At 37.9% G+C, this 18,212-nt stretch overlaps 1 pseudogene; it reads left to right on the top strand.

Moving 5' to 3' along the window:
• Window positions 1-6,568: 6,568 nt before the first annotated feature.
• LOC135277818 (RNA-binding protein with serine-rich domain 1-like) lies at window positions 6,569-15,195 on the top strand (annotated as a pseudogene).
• Window positions 15,196-18,212: the final 3,017 nt, after the last annotated feature.

Below are 18,212 nucleotides of genomic sequence, written 5' to 3'. Positions count from 1 at the left end.
TTTACTATTTGGAACACATACAGTAGGTCATTTACCTTGAAGTGACACACTCATTGTATTCATTCCTTCGAAAATGTCCACCACACACGCAGGCTTGAATAGCTATAGTTGAGTTATCTAAATCTATATTTTTTATTAAAATTATTTAATAAACTACCTTATCTTTTAGTATAGAACTAGGTACAGGTTTTCAAAGGAATAAGATGAAGCCTCATGTAATAAAATAAAAGCTTTGTAACATATAGTAAGAAAAAAAACAGTTAGCTGAATAATATATTTAGTATCATTCCACTTTTATAATTAAAAATGATACAAATGCATACTTATCCCAAAATTCTGGGGGTATGTCACGTGTCAGTTATGGGTAAGTAAATGGGATTGATGGTGGCAGAGATGAGGCAGGAATTTCATATTTAAATCCATATTCTTTAAACACTCTACAACAAATTTATACATTATTTTGCAATTTAGAAAGCAAAGAAAAAATCTATCTCAGCATAGTAAACTTGGAAAAGTGGGAAATATGCAAAAATAACACAAAGACACTGAGAAGAGAGAAGTGTGAGGATAAGAAGGTGGTTTTTGTTAAAGTTGAATGACAGGAAAAGGGTTTCCTAAATTATGTAAATAATTCACACTGAATGTTATGCTTGAATAATTATGTCCATAAAAATATTAAAAATATTAGATCATTTCTATAATATTTTCTCAAGCTGCTATATATTTATATTATATACATGCACACAAACTAATCTCTGATATTTGCTTGGGAAACTATGATTAACTGAATATTACTAAACAGATATTCTTAAAAATACAATTTCCCCCATTAGAAAAAAAATCAATAAGAATAGTTTTATACTGAAAAAGGATTTTTCATTAATTTTAGTGCAGTTACTTGTAAGAAGCATGATGAAACATATTAAAACTTCCATGACTAGAAGCTAATAATCATAACCTATGTGCCATACATGCTACCAGTTAATTGCTTCTTTGACATTTTAGGGTGGCCAAATGATATAGTCACATTCATTCCTGAATGTAAACTCTAGGTAAATGTAATTGTTACATGAAATTATCACTATTATTTCCCTAGTAATCTAAATGATACTCATTTCCAAGAAACTATTTAAAATTAAATTGTTGTACTTACTTTCAACGATTACTTGTCTGTCTTCCCAGTTATCTTTAATAAGCTGTATATTTCCAAAGTGTGCATCACTGCAAAAGATTCAGTTGGTACCTTTTCTTCTTTGATTATAGTCAAAAGCCAAGGCTATGACATTTTTGAAATAATGTGGATTCTCATATGGCCATATTGGGGAATTTAAATTGGTTTCATCAGAAAGATGTATACTTTTTAATATTGTTCTTCCTGAATAGAGCAAATAGCCTTCATGCCTTAGGCAAGTAACTCCATCCTCTGCCAAATATCCATAGGCACAAGCACAAGTTCTCTAGGAATCTCCTTGATAAAGACAGAGTTGCTTACAGCCACCATTGTCCCTGGCACAAACATTGGTCCTTAAGGGAGAAAAAAATATATACACACGCACGTTTATGTTTTTCTTTTGTTTTTCAAACAAAATTCTCCACATAGAAATATTAAAACTTTGATATTGAATATTATTTTTATTCTTAATGTAAGCTAGTCAATAACAAATTTTAAAAGACTGTATTTTAAAAAAATCACAGCAGTTTAAAATCTTGGATTTCTTTATTTGGAAGGAATATCATATTCTGTTTCATTCACCATCCAAGTAAATCATTACACTTCTTCCTTAATGGGTCAGTTACGTACATAAATCTTTTTTGAAACTTGATCCTTAAATTATAATATTTCATATAGTGTTCATTCAAAACACAAATCGATTTAACCAAAAATAATGCACTGCTTTAAACTCTATGAGATATGTAAAGTATCAAAGAAATGCCTAACCTCCTAAATGTATTGAGCATAAGTTCCTACTCCAATTTTGAGTGAAGATATAATATGCACTTAAGATTTCTTCATCAGGCCAATTCTCCTCTGTGATTTCACTATTATTATTTCCAAGATTAATGTATCTTCCTTTGATATAAAAAGTACAATTTATTTTAATGAAGGAAAACAAATTTAAATACCCAAATCATTGTCCTAAAAGTTTAAAGATAACTATTTTAAGGAAGTAATGACTTTGGAAATATTTTACACTAACAGCATCATCTCTGGGGACCATAAACATTTATATATAATATGATTCATATAATATATAAAAATTTCAACTTCCTTTTACTCTCTAATATCCCACTTATGCTTAATGTACTCTGCTTCATAACACAGATTAGAATGGCAAATTTCCACTTGCATTTCCTCACATTATCATTTGTTATTAATAGTTTTTGCCCCTACTAAACTGTAGGCTCAACAAGGACAGTGATCACTTCTCTTTTTTTTTTATTCACTTTGCTCCTTCAGCACCAGATAATTAGAAATTTGGTGGTACATACACATTTAATTTATGAATTTATACATGAATGCATCATAACGTTCTAATTTGTCCACTTAGATTGCTAAATGTGACTATTCTAGTTTGTACTTTATCTTGTGAAGTCATCCTAAAATATAGTTTTATGCAAAAGCAGAATTTCTTATTTTAGTAATCTTATAAAACAAAATGTAATGGGGGAGGAGTGTGCAGGAAAATATAATGCAGAAAGAACACACAGAGTATGCCAAAATAAAACAACATGTCATAAAATATAATGTAGAAAAACAGAATGTATACAATCCATGAATTTCACTCATTCATTCAAAAAATTCAGTATTTATAGGACTACACAGAAGTCCATGCTTTTAGATAACTATAATTCCTTCTTAATTTGAAGGTGCATCTATTGAAGTATTTATCCAACTATCAGATATCAGCAGTTAATAAAGTTTTTAAAAATATGGCAAGCATTGATTCAAAAACTGGGTACAGATTTCCTCATTTAAAAAAATTACTTATATTATTATTATTATTTAATGGGTATATTGCACCTAGATAGTGAAAATAGTACCCAATGGGTAGTCCCCCCACAAGTAGTCCACAGCATCCATTGCTCCCATGTTTATGTTCATGTGTGCTCAATGCTTAGCTCCCACTTATAAGTGAGAACATGCAATGCTTTCTTTCCCGTTCCTGCATCAATTCATTTAGGTTTATGGCCTCCAGCTCCAGCCATGTTGCTGCAAGCGGGATGATTTCATTCTTTTTATTGCTTCATAGAATTCCATACTATATATGTACATTTTCTTTATCCAATCTACCATTGATAGGCACCTAGGTTGAGTCCATGTTTTTGCAATTGTGAAAAGCAGGGTGATGAACATATGAGTTCATGTGTCTTTTTGGTATAATGATCCATTTTCCTTTGGGTGTATACCCAGTAATGGGATTATTTGAACGGTAGCTCTGTTTTAAGTTCCTCGTGAAATCTCCAAGTTGCTTTCCACAGTGGCTGAACTAACTTACATCCTCACCAACAGTGTATAAGCGTTCCCTTTTTCCTGCAGCCTCATCAGCATGTTTGAATAATATGTGTGAATAGTCATGTAAGAATCAGATTACATACAGAAAAAATTAAAGACATATTCTGTTTATATTCAATAGAGTTATTTAAGTACAAATTGCTACTTAAACTACATAAAATATATGTATTATTTATGTATATTCTTTTAATTTGTTTTAATAGTTGACATTTTTTTCTGGAAAATGCTGTGTAAAATAAACACATTAGAGTTTTCCAGACAAACAAAACGAGGTATGGCTACAATCTCAATTCTATTAATCCTGAAGAAACTTTCATTCATATTTACAAGCTTTATAAATCAGAAAGGAAAAAATTTTGTAGCATAAAATCCAACTAATTTTGTTGGTAAGATATTATTGAAGAAAGCATTTAAAAGTTGGCCAGGTGCGGTGGCTCACGCCTGTAATCCCAGCACTTTGGGAGCCCGAGGCGGGAGGATCACGAGGTCAAGAGATTGAGACCATTCTCGTCAACATGGTGAAACCCTTTCTTACTAAAAATACAAAAAAATTAGCTGGGCGTGGTGGCGCGCGCCTGTCCCAGCTACTCAGGAGGCTGAGTCAGGAGAATTGCTTGAGCCCAGGAAGCGGAGATTGCAGTGAGCCGAGGTCATGCCACTGCGCTCCAGCCTGGCGCCTGGTGACGGAGTAAGACTCTGTCTCAAAAAAACAAAACTACACGTTTATTAAAGTCAAGATGTTTAAGACTTTAAGGTATGCTCTCACTGGATGAAAAACATTATTTAAAATAAAATAACTAACTGGCAGATAAAATGTATTGCTACACTTAACTTTTTAAGAAAAAATATGTTTTAAAATGGCAGGTGATATACTGTGAAGGAGGCAATGTGAGACCAGGACAGAAGCGTGCTTACTCATCTAATCAGATTCTCGTTATCTATTTTTAACATACTCCAAAGTTCAAACAAAAAAAGAAATGTATGCAGTAAACATTTTACTTAATATTAATCTATTTGCAAATGCACTAATAAAAATATTATTTTCAGTGAACAGACCAAATAAACTAATTATAGGTCGGTGCACAAACAATTGTGGGTTTTGCTATTAAAAGTAATGACAAAAATCACAATTACTTGTGCACCAACTAGCCTACTTAGCCCTAATTCTCACAGCTATGGTAATTATGGATTAGGAAGTAGAGGATCCACTGTCCACATGGCCAATAACAGGGCAAGCCAAGAACCACACTTAGGCTTTACTAATCCAAGCCTATATTGTCTTCCCTAGAATATGTTGCCTCACCAAACAGAAAGATAATACAGCAATATATAATGATATCATATCAAAGGCTGTTTTTCATTAGCTATAAGAAGTGTAACAAGAAATCTCCATATTTAAAACCACAAAATAACGCACACAAAAGGTCTTAGCATTAAGAAAGAAGTCTCTTTTTTTTCCAAATAATCCTTATCCATTTTAAATGTAATACTTCCATGCTGAGATGAATGTAAAAAATTATGTATAAAATTATGCTAAGTAAAAGGATTTTTAATACAGAATTTACACAATTTTTTCTGTGGAAAACAGTAATAATTGGATAAACTATCATTATACGTGAAGCCAAATCTTACTATGTAGGAATCATTTTACAGTTAAATAATTTATCAACTTAATGAAAGTAAAAAGTTTTACATCTATCAAAATTAAGCAAACATTTTATGTCAAGCGAAAAATGATTTATTTGCTCCTTAAACTGAAATTGAAAGTAAAGAAATGAATAGAATTTGCACCTTAAAATCTTTGGGGATTATAAACCAAACGTAGAGAAAGAACCCTCTCCAAGCCTGTAAAACTGGAGGAAGAGATTTGTAATTTAAGATAATAATTTATACAGATGCACCTGAAATATCATTAATGAACATAGATTCTTCATATCTAAATCTGGTCTTTAGTGGTAGGAAGAAATGAAAATAATTGTTCCTGGTTTTTGAAACTCTACTGATAGTAACATTGAGTGACAAAATTACTATTGATTGGGACTCTATTTGGGTTCAAATTTTGCAATTGTGAAATATGTGTTTACTATATGATACAGCCAAGAAAACTAACTTTAGAGTATCAACTTGGTACATCTAGCCCTGAAAATACTTTCTCAAATCCAGAAATTATTAAAATTGTCCAAACTAATGCTACTTTGTATATTTAAATAATAAAGTAGTATTTGTTAAACTAAACCAAAAACTTCTTTATTTAAATAAGATTGCACTTAAAGAATTAAAAAACATAAAGTTTTAAAAGGGACATTAAAAAGTGGCTTTTAGAATTACAGAAATTCTATCAAAAACTGTCATAATACAAATATTCTATTGTCTTAATTAGACTACAACAGTTTTGGTAAGGAAAACAGTGCAATGAACACATATCATGAGTTAATTTCCAACTAATTATTGACATTGGATAATAAGTAAAAAGATCACATTTGGTAGTCCTAGCATGCCTAAAGGCCTAGCAGACTCTTAATGGACGCTGAACGTTAATTGTATTTATCATATGGCAACTGTACAAATTGGCATCAGAATTAGTTTAGATATGGGTAGACTTTTCTGAAAAACTTTTGTTTTTTCTGTCACAGGTAGTTATATTCAAGCTGAAAAATATACTTCAAATTATTATAAATGCCCATAAATAAATTTGAGAAAGCTAACACTGGTGACAAAGCTATGATTTTTGTGGGAGAAGAATAATGGAGTGTGAGAAAAAAAATAAATCTAATTTTGAAAGGGAAACAGTATTAAATGTTATCCTTATATTCTAGATATATGAACAGTTGTCAAAAGTAAAACTAATTGGAATTAATCATTTTCTCTGGATTTAAAATTCTCTCCTTTGACTGCTAAACTGTTTCCCTGGAGCTCAACTTAGAGTTGCAATTCTTACAATAAATGTGCTATTTCTTCCTACTTTTTTGCCTTCCCTAAGTATGATTTAGACCCTTTGTCATATATGATAAAGAAAACCTGAGATAACCAAAAAATGTTCATGCTGGCATAAAAATGAAGATCAGGTAATTCTCTTCTGTCAGCATTTGGCCTTGGTCAAGAAGAGAATCGAGAATGTCATTGTGTCCTCTCTTAGCATGGGGCTCAACAGTGGATTATCCTATCTGCAAAAAGTAAAACAAACAAAAAAGAAAGCAAAGTAAAAACCCTAAAGACAAACAATAGTCGGTAGCCTTCACATGAACATATGCTTTTAATTGGACAAAAGATGCTTGTTATTTCCAATCTTACAGATGCAGTAGAATCTCTTAAAATTCACACAAACAGAATGCCTTATGGGTCAACATGTTCATGGCTCCATCTTCAGATCATAAGTAAAATAAGATAATATTGTAAGAGTTTGAATATATTTTATGAGTAAATGATTGGACATTTTTTATCCCCTGAGGAATAAATGAAATGTAGGACTTTCTCTTTTCCTGTGAGACCTTCTTCACATTTTGTTTTTTTTCTTTTATGTCAAGTTTTGTTGAGAAAGTATTACAGGCCTATCTCAAATCATTTTTCATGTCTTAAATATGTTGCTATTTATGAAAGAATCCTGTAATATAAAAAGCACTCAACCGCAGGTAGCAGAACCCTGTGCTAAAAGGATGAAAATACAGAACCAGTCTACCCTTGGACACTGTTGCCCTTTTCAAAGTTTTTGTTGTTGTTGTTGGTTTTCTGGTTGATTCTCAAACTTATTCTTGCACTGCAGTCACGCACTCATCAACACATATTTAATTAGGCATCTATTATGTACTGGGAGTTGATGATATAAAATAAATTGGATTTAGGTACCCTCATAAAGCTAATTGTTTAATGGCAGAGGCAAATGGATAAATAAGTATCTGAGAAAGATGCTGATTAGAAATACTTAAAATTTGTTAGTCTCTTTAAGTCATAAATGTAGGGGCTTCAACAATGAAAATGTTGCAGTGTTGTGGTGAGAAATGTATCTTTCCTGTCAACAACTTCAGAAATATATATATTTTTTTCTTTTAGGTCAAATAAAGATATAGGTCATTTGAGTTATTCTTTCTATTTAAGCTTCAACATTATTTAACTTATTTTTTAATTTGTCTCTTTCTTGCTCTGCTATTCTTAAGTTTACAGTTGAGTCTTTTTTGATTCACTACATTGTAATTTTGAGTAATTATATAGGACAATTACTATGTGTATGGATAGCACACACTGGAGAAGAAAAATTATTCACAAACAAAACAGTATATATATATTCATATATATACGCACATATATAATATTCCATAGCACATTTATTATATCATATTGTAGTTAATTTATCATTTTATATATGTATTTACACCCTGCCTCATTCTTCTCATTTAAACAAATAACATACACACGTACATATATATATAAATTAGCTTGTTCACATTTATCATTCTCTTGCATAGATCATGTTTATGCACTTTTGTATATCCAATATATATTTGATACTTTCTTATCAGTATAAACTTGCCAAATATCTAACATCTAGCCACCTAGAGCCTACACTTCTAGAGCTCATGAGCTGACTTAGAATCATCAAAATATTACAGAGAAGTTTTAAATGTGTTTCATGACTTACAATCTATCTTACCCAACATTATTCCTATGGTAAATCAAATTCATTCAGTTTCTTTTATATATGTGTTGCCTTGCTTTAAGATGCAAAATACACTCTAAGAGATGCTATTAAACTATACTACACTGTTGTTATCTTAACAGGTGTTAAACTGTCCTCCAAGACCTTTCACATATTGGTGGGCATACTGTAAAGTGTATACATAATCAAAGAGCATATGACAATATGTACTTACAGAACAGCAGGATCCCATGTCAATAGGAATATTTGCCATGGAAAGAGAAACTTTTCAGCACATTATTTACAGTCACAGAAATATACAGCTAAGTTAAGAGAGGCAACATACATCCTGGTGCTTAAAAGGAAATGAAACAAAATCACAATATGTGTGTTTCCATTGGAGATTATATACCATGGGAAATTAACCAAAATTTTAACATCATAAGTGATTTCCTACATATCTTTTGTCAGATATGTAGGTGAGAACAGGCAACACAGCACAGCCTCTCTGTTCACCTGAGAGTTCTGAATCTGGCGCCTTCAGAGCTTATAAGCCTGTGGAGAGTTTCCTTTCTGTTTCCCTATTGGACAGAATGCAGATGAAATTAGCCTTTGGCCAATGACAGGCTCCAATGAACATTTTCCACCTTCTTTTCTGATTGCATTTTAAGCCTGGGAGGTGGGGTGGGTGGGGAGAACATGATTACATTAAAAGCGGAAGATTGGATTTATCTGTCTCTCACTAGTCCATTGAAACTCCTCTAACTTAATCAGTGATTTGGTCTGGGGTGAATTAAATATTGGAAATATTTGTTGGCTAGCGTTGACCTTTTCTTTCTCAGGCAGTTTTAATTTTTTTGTCCCCTGAAGGTTGTTCTTCCAGACTCAGTCCTTGCCTTTGTTTTCTGGATTCCCAAACTCATTCCAGAGTTTTCAGCATCCACAGGCTCAGACATTGAAGACAGACTGCTGGTAGAGATATTTATTCTTATTTATTTATTTATCTATTTATTGAGACAGAGTCTTGCTCTGTTGCGAGACTCGAATGCAATGGCATGATCTGGGCTCACTGCAACCTCTGCCTCCTGGGTTCAAGCGATTCTCCTGCATCAGTCTCTGAGTAGCTGGGACTACAGGCGTGTGCCACTGTGCCCAGTTAATTTTTCTATTTTTAGTAGAGATGGTATTTCACCATGTTGGCCAGGATGTTCTCGATCTTTTGATTTCATGATCCTCCTGCGGAGGTTGCAATGAGCCCAGATGGCACCACTGCACTACAACATGGGCACAGAGCAAGACCCAGTCTAAAAAATAAATGAAGACATAAATAAATAAATAAATATTAAAAATTCTGGATAAAATTTTTAGGATCCAATTTCAAATATTCAACTATGTGTTATCTTTCTAGAACTGAATTCTGAAAACTGTTACATCCTTATTTTCTTAGATAATAGTGGTCACAAATACTTGAGTACAAAAAAGTGATTGGAAATATTCTTAGAAGCCTGACTGGGTTTGAGTGTCAGTTGTTCCTTTTGCTATATATGCAATGTTGGGTTTATTATCTACAAAGCGGGAATAAGGTTCTTACTTTACAATATGTAAAGTGGACTGACTAATTTGTTAGGTGCTTGGCCTGCTACTGCCAGCTGCTCTTACTTTTCCACATTATGGACACTAAGATACACACTTTATGCAAACACTTACTAAATTATAACCACCCCTTGAAATGGCAATTATTGTCTCCAGTATGCAAACAGGAAAACAGGCTGTGAATTGTTCTTTTTCTGAAATTTAAAATCTTTATTTTCTTTATTATACAGCCCAAGTTTTGAAATTACAGGCATGAGTCACCCATCTGGACTGTGAATTGTTAAGAAACATGTCTGAGGTTCAGAGCCACATTCTTTTTCCCCAGGCTCCCAGAATGCCCCATCTCCACCTATGTCTTCAATTTTTTTGAGATGGAGTTTTACTCTTGTCACCCAGGGTGGAGTGCAAAGGTCCAATCTCAGCTCACTTCAACCTCTGCCTCCCAGGTTCAAGTGATTCTCCATCCTCAGCCTCTCCAGTAGCTGGGATTACAGGTGACTGGCCATGGTGGCTGGCTAATTTTTGTATTTTTAGTAGAGAAGGGGTTTCACCATGTTGGTCAGGCTGTTTTCAAACTCCTGACCTCAGGTGGTCCACCGCCTTGACCTCCCAATGTGCTGGGATGACAGGCATGAGCCACTGTGCCTGGCTCAATGGTTGTGGTTTTAACACAATAGGTGTTGGGGCTGGAAAAGGCTCCTTAAAGGAACAGGGTCTCAGAGGGAACCTTAGCTCCACATTGGGTTACCCTAAAGTCTGCCTAGTTTTGCAAATAGTCCCTTTATTAAATGACACTGAAATCACCATATTTGAATATGCTTTTCTGTTTAAACCCTGGCTGAACCCAAGGCAATGAAACACAGAAAGTCCTGCTTCTCCACCAATCTAGGGTGAGAGCGACCATCTACTTTAATATATTGTAGGTAACAGAGTGACCACAGGAGGTGTCTAGCAGATGATGGTGTTCCTGCAGTAGCATGTCATCCTTGCAAACTCTGATGATTTTATTTTTATTTCTTGTTTCAAAACTATGTTAATATTTGGCTTTGTCCTCAGCTTCAGCCAAATGTTAACTATAACATTGAGCCAGTTGGCATTTGACTGAAATGTGAATTATTTGTACTCCAATTCTATTTGTGTACATATATATATATGTACATGTAAATATATTTAGTGTGTGTTGTGTTCAGTATGATATACAGAAAATGCATAGATCAAGTTAGTGACTGTGGATGTCCTAGAGGGTAGAGGCAGGATTGTTTCACTTTCTACTTTAACAAAGTTCTCACTTTGAAAATATATCTGCAGGGCACGGTGGCTCATGCCTGTAATCCTAGCACTTTGGGAGGCTGAGGTGGGCAAGTCACGAGGTCAGGAGTTCAAGACTACTCTGACCAACATGGTGAAATCCTGTCTCTACTAAAAATATAAAAATTAGCCGGGTGTGGTGGCAGGTGCCTGTAATCCCAGGTACTCAGGAAGCTGAGGCAGGAGAATCACTTCAACCTGGGAGACAGAGGTTGCAGTGAGCCAAGATAGCACCAATGAACTCCAGCCTGAGTGACAGAGCCAGACTGAGTCTCAAAACATATATATATATATATACACACACACACATATATTTTTTTCAACAATGGAAGCATCTTGGATGCCTGGTTGTTTAATCAAGCCATTCTCTGAGACATGTTCTGAGATTTTTCTGAGAATGAGACAAAAGATTTTAGAGCCAGGTCCTCAACACGGTTTTTAGATCATACTTACCTGGCAGTGCCCTGATGTTGAGATTTGCCTAGAAGCTGTTGTACCTTTAGAGTCATTTGCAGTCTCAAAAGGCTAAGAACTTGCAAAATCAGCAAGTCCTGACTTCATTAGCCTCTCTGTCCCCTCCCCCATTTTCCTTTAAGTAACAAGAAGCAACCAGGCAGCATCTTCACTGAATAGGGCTCATTTCTGAAAACACTGAGACGTTGCCGGTATGACAGTGTAGAACTTCCAAGACAGTCGCTGCAGCTCCCACTTTACTTTCTACTGGATGGATTACTCTGGGGGAGCCCAGCGACCACGTCACGAGTCAGATGTTCAAGGGTGGCTTAGCTGGCCCATTCTGGCTCAGGTTCTCTTATAAGGCTGCCATCAACATGTTGGCTGGGGCTGCAGTTATCTAAAGGCTGGCTGGGGCTGGAAGATTCACTTCCAAGGTGGCTCGCTCACAGGCTGGAATTTGGTCTTGGAGACTTCAGGTCCTCCGTACGTGGGACTCTCCACAGGCTGCCTTCTTCTATTTATTTTTTCTGCTTTCCTGTTTCTCTCTCTTTCATTTACTTTGCAGGTTATGATAGCCTGTTGCCAAGACAGCCCCCAAAGATCAGAGCTAACTCAAAAATAGTTGAAGCCATGTTACCAGTTCTAGCAACAAAATAAATGCAGACACCATGTGTATTATTTCCTGCTTGGCATGTTGGACCAGACCAACAAAATGTTCTCTCACTTTCTTCCATACATTTCCATATCTCTTTATTTTTGCATAGTTTTAGATTTACAGCAAAGTTGCAACAGTACTACAGAGTTCCCATGCATCCTGTACCCAGGGTTTTCTATTGTTAGCATCTTACATGACTTTGGTACATTTGTCACAACCAGTTATCCCATATTGGTACATTATTAACTAAACTGCACTTTCCATTCAGATAATATTAATGTTTCCCTAATGTCCTTTTCCTGTTCCAGGATGCCATCTACTATGCCACATTGCATTTAGTCATCGTGTAGCCTTAGCTTCCTCTGTCTGTGTCAGTTTCACAGACTTCTATTTTGATGATCCTAACAGCTTTGAGGAATACAGAGGAGGCATTTTTGTAAAATGTACCTTCATTTTGTTTGTCATGCTATCGTCATGGTTAGACTAAGGTTACCCACATAGGAAAGAAGACTCCAGAGGGGCAGTGTTATCCTGATCACATCACATTAAGGGTACCTGCTATCAGCATGACATATCGCTGTTGACATGAACCTTGATAACCTAACTAAGGGAATGTTTGCAAGGAGCAAGTTACTAAACTCTTTGGGAGCATATCACAGTGCTCTCTCTACCTCTGCTACAAAGCCTGAGATGGTGTGTCACAAGGTCACGGTACATGGGTCTCAGAGCCACTCAATAGAGCCAAAGATCCAATATTGGGGGGAAAAAAAAGCATAAATTTTGTGTTCCTAAGCCATCAAGAGGTCAGAATTTACTTGTGACAGCAGTGTTGGAGAGTCAAATTTCACTAAAAACACCTTTATATGGTATTTTGCTCAATTAAAGAGATAAGAAATAGAAAAGCAAAATGAATACACACACAAAACCCAAAAGAAGAGACAACTAAGTGTATAGAAGTAGAACAAAATATCTGCACACAGATTTATGTTGAGGTGTTTCTTTAAAGTGTGAGAGAATAACAGATCAAATGCTACTCGTTATTTCATTTATTTCAGGTGATTCTCAAGTTGCAATGAGGTTTTATTAAAATAAACCTATAGTATAGTGGAATTTTTTATTTTTCATTTTTTTGAGACAGAGTCTCATTCTGTCACCCAGACTGAAGTGCTGTGACACAATCACAGCTCACTACAACCTCCACCTCCCAGGTTCAAGCAATTCTCCTGCCTCACCGTCCTGAGTAGCTGGGATTATAGATATGCACCACCACGTCCAGCTAATTTTTCTATTTTTGGTAGAGATGGGGTTTCACCATGTTGGTCAGACTGGTTGAGAACTCCTGACCTTGTGATCTACCCCTTCGGCCTTCCAAAGTGCTGGGATTAGAGGTGTGAGTCACCGGGCCTGGTCAATGGGAAATTTTTAAGTCAAAAATGCATGACAACACAGCATATGGTCCCTGAATTATAAGCTTCAAGTTATAATTTTTTGACTTTACAATGGTGGAAAGGCATATGAATTCAGTAGAAACCGCAACCCCATCAGAAGTCTTAAGAAGCTCCTTGACTTTCATTGTGGTTATGTCCTGATAAACCTGTCGCAAAGTTGAAAAATTGTTGAGCCGAATCATAATTCAAAGACCATCTGTAAGAGTTTTTATTAATGTGATTTACTTTCTTTATATGCTTTTTTTCTAATTTTGTAAATTTTCTTTTGTAAATTTTGTAAATGACCTTTGTATATAAATCTAACACCTGTGCAACTGGGTGGGTGGTGATTAGGGACTTTTGTATTCCTATGCTTAAAGCATAAGTGTGTCATACTGTCACCAGCATTCTCTTCAAAGCCTGCATAGGACAGTACAGTTCAGGAAAGAGGAATGGTAGGATGAATTAAAATGACATAGATGGAAATGTTTTCTAGAAAATGGAAATGGCAAGTTACATTGAGATGTGTCTTCTGGCAGCAAATAATTTTATGAATCCCTTTTCAAAGTTGATAAAATATTCAGAGTCCCTAAAGAATAACTCCACTTCTATTTAATTTTATCCACCTCTTGTAGATGGGCACAGACTAAAACTGAGGGTTATAGCCTGCCCTTCACCCACAGAACATATTCTCTGCATGGACAAGATGAGCCACAATCAGTTGCTTTGCAGATCTGGACAGCCTATTACATTTGAACTTACTTATCTCTAAGAAATGGAGTTCTCCCCAGAGCTCAGGACATCCTATGTGGTTTTGCAGGTGGTTTACTGCACAAATCCACATAAACAAGGGGGCAAATTGGTGACAAAATCTGTACTAGGTTCCCAAGTCATGGTCACTGATGCTGGTCTGTGCCACGCAAAAAAGGACAATGTTTGCAAATTACTGATGGGCCAGTGGTAGCAGCAGTACCAGGTCTTGGTCCGGCCCAGGCTCCAGCACCAGCACTGACACCAGCAATTCCTCAGCCTCCAGCTGCTCAGGAAGCTCCAGCATCCCACAGCTCCAGCAGCTTGTCCTGCTCTCCAGGTTCTTCTTGACACAGACACAACAACAGGAGGCACTCCCACTCCAAGTCCAAACCACCTCAAAGAGATGAAAGGAGAGGAAAAGGTGGAGCCCGTTCCCTAAGCCCACCAAAGTGCACACGGGAGACTCACCAGGAATGTGACCAGGAATCACATCAGGGAGATATTTTCCATCTATGGGAAAATTAAAACGATTGGCATGCCTGTGGATAGGATACATCCCCATCTGTCCAAAGGCCCTGCATGAGTAGAGTTTGAGAATCTAGATGAAACTCAGAAGGCGCTGGAGCACGTGGACAGGGGACAAATAGATGGCCAGGAGAGATCACTGCTACAGCTGTTCTGGCCCCCAGGTCTAAGCCACCGTCAAGGTGATTCTGCCCTCCCAGAAGAATGCACAGGCCCCCCACAGATGAGGAGAAGGTCCTGCTCCCCGAGGCCCAGGTCCCCCACTCACTGGTGATCACTATCCCCAGGCCGACACCGCCACAGGAGCCGCTCCAGTTCCACCTCCTCCCGATAGATAAGCAGACCACCGAAGCTCTCAGCCCTGTAACTTGTACCTCACCCAGCTCAGTTTAGTCACTTTTCTAGTGAAAGGAAGAACAGTAGGAAAGCAAATCCCTGACTCGGGCAGACATTGTAGGCAGCGGTCAGCACCCCTCTACTGGTCGGGGTCTGGCTGCAGAAATGCTGTCTGTTTGGGTTTGTCTGCCAAGATGCCCTCCAGTTTTCTGTCTGTAAACTGTTTCCAGTTTCTAAGAGTCAGTGCAGTGGCAGAGCCAACAGGGATGAGTGAGGCTCTGGGGGTGATGTGACCCTGCCTGTGTGGAAGCACGCTTTTCCCTTCCCTGGTGACCTGGGATGGTGGCCAGGCCATGCCCTTGCTGTTGCCGTGCAGTGTCCTTTTGGAAAGGGAGCATCCTGGACTTTAAAGCAACTTCCAACCCTGTTAGGCCCAGCCTCTTGAAACCTCTTCCGATTTCAAGGGTCAGACATCCCCTAAGAGCCTCTCACCCATGGCAGTTGCTATGCATGGTTCTGTCTGTCCGTGCAGCCATGCACACACCCCACCCCACCACCCTATTCAGAAACTGGCCAGTGAGCTGAGAGTCAGCTCGGTGTGGTCATCATGCAGCCCCGGTTCTTCCTGCCCTTCATGGTGGTCTTTCAGGATACCTTGGCAACATGTACACTGATTTATTTTTTCTTTTTTTCATTTATTGCGTAGTCAGTACTATGAAATCTCTGTTAGAGTTTTATAACTTTGCAGCATTTTAGATGGCATTGTGTTTGTACTTTGTTGTGTAGAGTGGAAGAATTGTGTTGAATAAATTCACAATTGGAATGCAAAAAAAATGTGAGGAGATTTTTGTGAACTGTGACGGGAGACAATGGCAAAAGGGATTTTAGAGCTTTGAATTGCAGCAGAAGTGAAAGATGAGGCTCAAAAAAGAAAGTAAGAGAGAAGCTGGTCTGGCTTGGAGACACTGACACAGAGACCACTGGCTTTTGGCGCCTGAAAACTCTGGAACGAGTTTGGGAATTCAGAAAACAGGCGAGGACTGACTCTGGAAACACTTCCATTAAGGGACAAAATGAACTAAAACTGCCAGAGAAGGAGGAGGCCAACACTAGCCAAAAAGTCCTACATCCGCCTGCCTGAGAAAAACACGATGAAAATATTGTCAAACTTCAATTAACCCAGGAACAAATCACTGATTAAGTTAGAGGAGTTTGAGTGGACTAGTGAGAGAAATCCAATCATCCACCTTTAATCTCCTGTTCGCCCCACCCACCCCACCTCCTAGCCTGAAAATAAAATCTGAGAAGAAGGGGGGAAAATACTAATCAGAGTCTGTCATTGGCCAGATGCTAATTGCATCTGCAGTCTGTCCAATAGGGAATCAGAAAAGAAACTCTCCACAGTCTTATAAGCCCTGAAGGTGTCAGATTCAGAACTCTCAGGTGAACAGAGAGGCTGTGCTGTGTTGCCTGTTCTCACCTGGACCAAGAAGGACGCCACTGACCTGCCAGGGCAGGAGAAGCCATTCTTACCACCTCAGCAGTGCTGCTGAGGGAACCACCCCTCACATCTGGAAATTTAAGGGCAGCTCCGGAATACTCACAGAGCCTGGACCCAAGTGGAGATTTGGCGTCAGGAGAGCGCCCCTTGGACCACAAGTGCAGGTGAGCAGGGACTGAGGGAAGGAGCAGGCACCTTGGGTGGGTTTAGGGGTTGGGGGAGACCTCGGAGGCTCAGGCTGCAAATGGAGCGGCCCCGTGAGGGCTTCTGCTCACAGTCCATGAGGACGAAAATGGGAAAACTCCCCTAACCAGGGTGGAGTAGGAGGCTACTTTGAGGAATCGCTTAGGAAATTCCCTTTGCAAACACCTGGCCAGTGGAGTGGATAATGCAGGCAAGGTCAGAGGAGGATGGAGCAGATGGGAGCAAGGGAGAAGGGGCAGCTGTGCTTGTGGTCAGTGACCCCAAAATAGGAGCGCTTGAAACCATAATGCCTGGCCTTGCTCTTGCAACATTAATTTGGTTTGTCTGAACTTGGGAGATTTGTGTGACCCTAGAGGAGTCAGGCCTGGAAGCCAGATGGAGTTGGAGTAGAAAAAGAATGTAGAGAGATTTGTGTGAGCTGTGAAGAAGGGAGAGGAAGGCAGAGGGGATTTTAGAGCTTTGCGATATAGCAGAAGTGACAGATGAGGCTCAAAAAGAGGGTAAGTGAGGCAGGCTGATCACAAGGTCAGGCTGATCAAATGACCTGGCCGACATAGTGAAACCCCATTTCAACTAAAAATAAAAAATGTATATATATATATAGCCTGGCATGGTGGTACGCACCGGTAGTCCCAGCTACTTGGGAAGTTGAGGCAGGAGAATCGCTTTAACCGGGAGGTGGAAGTTACAGTGAGCTGAGATCGTGCCACTGCACTCCAGCCTGGGCAACAGAGCAAGACTCTGTCTCAAAAAAAAAAAAAAAAAAAAGAGGGTGGTAAGAGAGAAGCTGGTCTGGCTGGAGACATTGACACAGAGATCACTGGTTTGTGGAGGCTAAAAACTCTGCAATGAGTTTGAGAATCCAGAAAACAGTCAAGGGCTGACTCTGGAAACACTTCCATGAAAGGTCAAAAAGAATTAAAACTGTCTGAGAAGAAGCAGGCCAACACTAGCCAAAAAATTCTATATCTACCTTCCTGAGAAAAACAGGATGAAAATATTCCCAATCTTCAATTAACCCAGAGCAAAATCCCTGATTAGGTTAGAGGAGATTCAATGGACTAGGGAGACAGAGAAATCCAATCTTCCACTTTTAATGTCTTCATTTTCTCCCCACCCACCTCCCATCCTAGACAGAAAATGCAATCAGAGAAGAAGGTGGGAAACGTTCATCAGAGCCTGTCATTGGCCAGATGCTAATTACATCTGGAGTCTGTCCAATAAGGAAACAGAAAGGAAGCTTTCCACAGGCTTATAAACTCTGAAGGCACCAGATTCAGAACTCTCAGGTGAACAGAGAGGCTGTGCTG

This window comes from Aotus nancymaae, unplaced genomic scaffold (assembly GCF_030222135.1).
Source record: "Aotus nancymaae isolate 86718 unplaced genomic scaffold, 86718_ANA_hifiasm-v0.15.2.pri h1tg000033l, whole genome shotgun sequence".
In the NCBI taxonomy this organism is placed as follows: Eukaryota; Metazoa; Chordata; class Mammalia; order Primates; family Aotidae; genus Aotus; species Aotus nancymaae.
Note: the sequence above shows the minus strand (reverse complement) of the source record. Positions and strands in the feature narration are given on the sequence as shown.